Genomic DNA, 6971 nt, shown 5'->3' with positions numbered 1-6971 from the left:
TTTTCTGTGTTTCTATTCACAGGGCTTTTCAGTTTCCACAGCAGGATATGAAAAGCACAAATGTTCCTTTAACTTTGGTAGCCAAGATATTCTAATATGTAGGGAAAGATGGGGTAGGGCCATAATGTGGCCACTCTGGTCACTGTCCAAGTATTGAACACATAACCTGCTAATTGTGGTGTACCTGCCTCTGCTGGCTTGTTTTGTGTCACTGCCACTGTGACTCGTCCCAAATGCTGGCAGTGTACTTGAACTGAGAAAGCTAAGAAAATGTGGGATCTGTGGCCTGAGAGGTATTGCCTGTGAATCTTTCTCCCTGGGTCTGGGTGTGCTGAACAATTCAGGCAGTGTACTTCTGTCCACAGTCTATTGAAACATCCAGCCTTCTATGCAGGTAACAGTCAAGTTTCAAAGTGAGAAGTTACATGTAACCTGTGTCTTCCTCAGAACACTACAAAGGAGAATACCTTGCTCTATGTCATGTCAATTTCCTCACCTCTGCACTCGAGTATTTTAGCATCTTTTCTGGGGAGTCTAAAGCCTTCTGGCAGCAAATTTGTTTGTTCACAAGTAACACAGGCTGTGGCTCAAAGCAAGTTTTGCTACAACTGTGTGCTAAGTTGAACCACTGGGGCTGTGTCAACACTGAATTTTTATTAAGGTAAATTTTTAGCTCCCTAGCACAGTGCCCTGCTCCTTCTTACTTAATCAGGAGCCTTCTGTCTTTGTGAGAACTTCTTGTTTATTTTGGGCTAATTGCAGTTCCTGTGGCAAATTAATCTTTTGATGCCAGATGATCAGCTGTTGGTCTTTAGCGTGTTTAAAAATGTTAGGCAACTTCCTTGCCATGGTGGAATGCATCAAAATCTGTCCCTGCCCACCACTTACTTCCAACATTGGTGGTCTCAGTTTTTAGAAATATAAAGAGTTGCTCCCCTCAGGTTCTGGAAAGACCCTGCTTTGAGAAGATCCTCAGGAGAAGCAGAAGATGCTGCCTGGTGACCTCTGGGTTGTTGCAAGAGGGCTGAGCTTGGTGCAGGGTGCAGGTGTCTGCAAGGCATAGGCAGAGGATGTGCTTAGCTTGGACATGCCAGGTCTGCAGCATCTCTGCAGTGATGGTAAACCCCTAAAGTCCTTGTGGTGGCTGGGTGGCACCACTTCTGCTGTGACTTCTGATCGTGGCATAGCTTGATTTTTGGTTTTCCAAGAACAGAACCAGTCTGATCAACCTCTGGTGCCAGTGGGTTGGGGGCACATTGGCAAACACAAACCACCATGAGTACTACAGTCACTTGGGGAAATGTTCATCTTTCCTTCAGGCCAACAGAGAGGCCATGCCACAGCAGGGAGCTGTGAATTTCACTTTGTGGCTCTGATTTGCAGGTCTTTTACTGAATTTCTTTGTTAGCCTCTCTATTTTCTGAAATCATAGAATCACAGAATGGTGTGGGCTGGAGGGGACCCTAAAGATCATCTAGTTCCAACCCTCCCTGCCACGAGATGGGGTTGCTCAAAGCACCATCCAACCCAATATTTTCAAGGATGGGGGGCATTGACAGCTTCTCTGGGCAAAATCACGAGGTTCATTTAACAATTGTGGCACTGAAGTACTAGCAGTGACACTTTTTGCAGCCTTAGTTTTACATTTTCCAAAAGATTCACATACTAAGGGTAGACTTGATTTTGCTTTTCGTTGTCCCTGCTTCCAGGATGTTCTCACGTTTCTCCTGAGCCCTCAAGTGATGTCATGGATAGTGGAAAACGCTTATCCCTGAACCAGACACTGCAGATCCAGTCTGAAATACTAAATAAAAAAATTGTAAAATCCTGGAGGCTTTTAGTATCCAGTTTGGGTGGGAAGAGCACTTGTCACCACTAGATGGCACGGGCCGCCCGGCTTTGGGGACGGGCCCTCCTGGCAGGACCGACGCTGCTGAGCCCCTTTGCCGATGCTGTCGCTTTATTTATTGTTGTTGTTGTTGTTGTTATTTTAATTAATAGTAATTCTGCTGTTGTTTGGTGGGATTGGGAAGTACAAGGGCAGCTGCTTGTAGGTATTGAGCCTGTTTCTTGTTTGGCTGTATACTGCATACCTGTGGGAATGCATGGAGCCTCGAGTCCAAGGGCACTGGTGCGGTGCTTAACTTTGTAAAGGAAAGTGACCTCAAAACTGTCTGCTTCAGGAAGAGAGGTCTCAAAAATGCCAAGAGAGGTCTGTTTTTTTCTTAACTCTCACCGTGCTTGAGGAGGAAAAAAAGCCTACAAATCACACCACTTCTTAGGGTTACAAACTTACTGTACCAGTGTCTGCAGCAGCTTGGGAAAAATATTGGTTTTGTGGGGTTTTCCCCCAGTCTGATGGCTAGGGAAAGCTGCCCGCTGTCCAGATCTCTTCAAAACCAGTTCTTGATGTTGCATCCTCATGCTTCTCACAATTGAGATGCAATGTGACATTCCATCCCATCAAAGCTGGTCTAAATCCTGCTAGTTACTGAGCAGGTAAAACAAGGGCTTATGATCAGCTTACTTTAAAACCTTCTCCCAAAGTCTAATATTCGTATTACTCCAATAGTAGCCTACCATTAATATAAAATATAATATTTATAGCACAATATTAATATTAGATTTGGGGACAGAGAGCCTGTGTAACATTTTCCTGGAATTAAAGACCAAAATTCTTGAGAAAAGCTAGGGGATAGAGATATGGTGGGAGCCTTGTTGAGTTACGCTGCTGATGACTATTCAGGCTAAAGGAGGAGGAAGCACTTCGTTGCACAAAGAGAAGGACTTTGGAGAAAGTCATAGGGCTTTGGAGAAACCTATTTTCCCCTTATTGAGTACCTCATTTATTACTCAAGACTTACAGTGAGTCCCCATTAGCAAATCTAGCATTTACACTTAGAGGGTTGTTGGCATTAAAAACAAGGATAAAACCTTTTTTTTTTTTTTTTTTTCAGTCTGTGTGGCTTGCCAGGGAAATTCAGGTTTATTCCAGCTGTGCAGGTGTGTGCCTGAGGAGTCTTCATCTGCAGTTTGGGTCTGAAGGGCTGCTGCTATTGTGTTAGTGATCTCTAGTGCTTGCGAGACTCTCCAAGTCAAAACTGGGATGAAATGCTGGGATTAAAAACTGGGCTGTCTGTAACACCAAAGCAGGGCTGAGGGTGGCACTGGCTTAGACCACTCCTCTGCCTGGCAGCTGGCAGCTCCATGGGGAGCACAAATGCCACTGGAAAGTAGGTGCTTGCCAATGCTCTGCACCACTGCAGCTATGGCCACCCACCCATCCTGCAGGAGCGTGGACTGGAGGAAGAAGCCTCTGCCCTGTGGCCAGCAGGAGGAAGAGCTGAAGCCAACCTTTTGTATGTGTGGTATTTAAGGCTAAAAAAGACAGGGCCTCTCTTTTTCTCTTGGCCAGACTCCAGCCCGAGGCTGACTAGCCAGGATCTGTCTACAAAACCAGTAAATACTTCAGTCACACTGTATTTTCTCCATTCTCCAAGACCCCTGCTCTCAGTTCATGTTAGGTGAGATGTGCTTGTCATCAACACTTTAACCAGGACTGGTGGGTACTTCAGAAGTAATTGTGATGGAGAGAGAGTGAGCCTGTCCTAGGGAAAGGAAGAAAGTGTGCTAGGATGAGGGGAGTGTGGAGGGACTGGGGGGTTCAGTGCAGTGGGTTCCTTCCCACTCAGGAAACACAGCACAACAGACTAAGGACACCATTTCAAGGTACAGGTACATGACAGGAGCAGTATCTTTTCTAGGATCACCAAGTACTTCAGTAGTGGCTGCAGCACCAGGTTTCTTGGGATGTCCCACATGTGGATAAACACTTCACACAGTAGGTAATGAAAACCTGCAATCTGCTGCCACAGGACATCACAAAGATAAGGCTGTGAACCTGCAGCTACCAACTAATAGATACTTCCATGGGCAAATCCCTAGTTTATAGGATAATGAGAGGTGTAGTCAGTGCTGAGCTTCCTAACATCCAATATCCAATGACTGAACACTAGGGAGAGTCGGCCTGCAAATGTACCCTAAGCAGACCCACCTGCCCCATCAGAAATAGAATGGCCTGACCCACCTGGTAAGTTCTTACTTAAATGTTGTCAGGCTGATAGCTAGAAATGCTCAGAGAACAAAACCAATGGAATACACACACATTCCCTCAACTAAAAAAAGTCTTCCAAGTTGAGAATGAAGAAAATATGTTTCACAAGTAGCTGTCATATTTACTGCTCTGAACAGTCAGTAAGAAGCCAGCACTCAGTGCAGCACATGGGAGGAGATGGCAGCCTTTCCTGCCTGGGATGCCCTGCATACTGAGCAGGACCAGCAGAGATCAGAGCTGGGCTCTGCCTTTGGGCTTTGAGCTGCAGCCAGCAGGCGTGAGACTGTCCCACCCTCCTGTAGCTGATTTCACCTGTGTAGGGGAACTTTGAAGAGCTAATTAGTTCCTATTCGTGCAAAAAGTATTATTTGTTCTTTACCTAAAGTGCAAGGGCTAGAGAAAAATCAGGTTTGGAGGACTTGCTTCTGTGTACATGGAGAGAGCTTTAAAAATAGATATCAGCTGGTGATGGAGCCGCAGCTGTGGCATGTGTGTGTAAGGCTTGTGCCTCCATCATTGAGCCCGTGGAAAAGCAGCATTGCTGAGGAGCAGAGCCTGCTTAAATGGCCTCCTAGCTGCTTGTCACACAATGTCCTCCTGGGAAGCCATGGATGCATTCATGTGGGAAACACTGAATTTCACTTTTCTCCTTGATTGGTTTTTTCATAGGATGAGAAACTGAGCAATGATCACAGGGCATAGAGATTTTATGCTCTGTTGCCTTGCCTGGAAGTAGAGGTTGGCATTTTCTGCTGAAGCTATTACTTGTGAATAACTTATATGGATCAGATGGGTTGCTCCAAAGATTTTGGTTTGCTGTAGAAGAGATGCTACAGGCTCCTGTTTCTGCCTAATATGGGAATTTTAGCATAAAAACTTAACTGTAGCAGAGCCCCTCTGATAAGTAGCTGATGAGCTGTAATGGCTCCATATGAAATATATGAATGATGGGATTTCCCCCCATGCTTGAGCAGCCTGAGGCAGAATCACTTGCTGGAAAACCAGTCAGCTGCAGGGCTCTGGATTATATGGCAGTACAGGTATCCTGTGCTGGCCTCCAAGTGGGTGTGTTTGTTTTGTCCAATAATGTGTTGTTTGTTTGTGGGACACAAGTAGGTTAGGAGTATCTTGGCACTTCTCTATCTGGTTAGCAGCTAATGAGCACAGGGCCTAAATATGTGACTCTTTATTCCTGTGCTGCCAGCTGCCACTGCTGGTCACTGCATAGGCAGTGCCTGGCTGATGCAGCACCAAGAATAAGATCTTTAGAAGGTTTTTTTTTTTCTCAAGAAGAAAATAAAAATGTGACATCTCTTTCAGCTGGATCTACATACTCACCATGTAAGGTACTTACTGTTTGCATTTGTGTCATCCTCATTCCCATACGAGGAGAAAAACAGACAAAAATGGGATAAGGCATATGTGCTGTAGTGGAAAAACATTCAGAGTAAATGAAAAAAGACTTTCACAAAACATTTCTAACTAGAAGAAGACAGCAAATTCACTTTGTCAGAAAATAATTTTGAAACCAACATTTCAAAACTAAGAGTTGTTCTATCATTTGACTCTCCTTTCACCCCTCTTGGTGATTCAGCCCTTCCTGTGCCAAAGCCATTTAACCTGGCGTCTGGTGCATGCTCTCCCTGGAAATGAGTGTCTGAAACTGCAGGTTACACTTTTCAGCAGGGCAGAGATGTATGCAGATTACTTATGGAGGGGAGTTACACTTCACCTATCAACCAGCCCTGTGACCTTAAGGAAATCTGCCTCATTTTCCTCTTCTCCTGTGTTTCTCTGCTCTGGTACAAGGAAGAGCAACCTAACCCAGGAATCCTTCAGGCTGGGAGTTCCTAAGGAAGGAGCTCTGTAACCACCTGGATTTTGCACTGCTACAAGCACAAGAGCTGGCAAGAAAACTGCTGGGAGAGTGGAGGCACAGAGCTGTCAGTTACTTGCATGTCCAACTTTTCCCCGATGTGGCACAGAGCATGTTTTTGTTGATGAGCCTGTAGAGCCAGGGCTGATTGCAAAGCCTGAAGGCTGTCTGAGGGCAGGAGGAGGAGGTGGCAGGATTGGGGGTACTCAGCTTGGATGCAGGTTGTGACATTTGCTGGCTCAGGCTCCAAGAGTGCCCTAACTTGCTGAACCCTCAGGACCAGTGCTTTGATGGTACCAATACCAGCTTTGGGCTTGGTGGGCCGGGGGAAGTCCATGAGTTTCTACAGTGCTTTAGTGTTCAGATTGTGACTTGAGCTGTATCTGTGGCCCCACCAAGTTTCAGGAGGCAGGTCTCCAGGTAGTATTCATCATCCTCAAAATTTAGGAGTGTATGATGTGGTCATTTGCACCTGTGCTCCTTATCTCGGCTGTCTTTGAAGATCTAAGAAGACACAGTCAATCACTGGAGCATGTCAAGGATTTGTCTCATCCTAAAGTAGATTAAATCATATAGGTTGGACCCTGAGCAGCTTAAAGAGGATTCTGATGATATTTCTCACAAGCAAATGTCTTTAGATAGGCAGGATGGATTGCCTCTGAGGTGTCTCACACTGAGAGTAGACACAGGCTAATCCAAATTGAGGCATTTCTGAACATCACCACCCATGGAGAGAAAAGGAGGGAGTGAGGAAGAAGCTTTCTTACTCGTGTATCTTGGTGTCTTCAGCAGCTCTACTTCTTAGATGGAACTACTGCTTCTGTGTAATGCCTCTATTTGAGGGCCCTGTGGATTTCCACCTTCTCAGGAGCAAAGGCAGCTCTACCTGCTGCTATTTCAGGGTGGAATGAGGTGTCCTGTGCTGTGCAGCCCTGCTCTGGCAATGTCCATTTGGTCATTGCAGCAATTCCCATGAAAGGG

The sequence above is a fragment of the Agelaius tricolor genome, unplaced genomic scaffold (genome assembly GCF_023055355.1).
Source record: "Agelaius tricolor isolate 1412-34295 unplaced genomic scaffold, bAgeTri1.0.p SCAF_2, whole genome shotgun sequence".
Taxonomy (NCBI): domain Eukaryota; kingdom Metazoa; phylum Chordata; class Aves; order Passeriformes; family Icteridae; genus Agelaius; species Agelaius tricolor.
Note: the sequence above shows the minus strand (reverse complement) of the source record.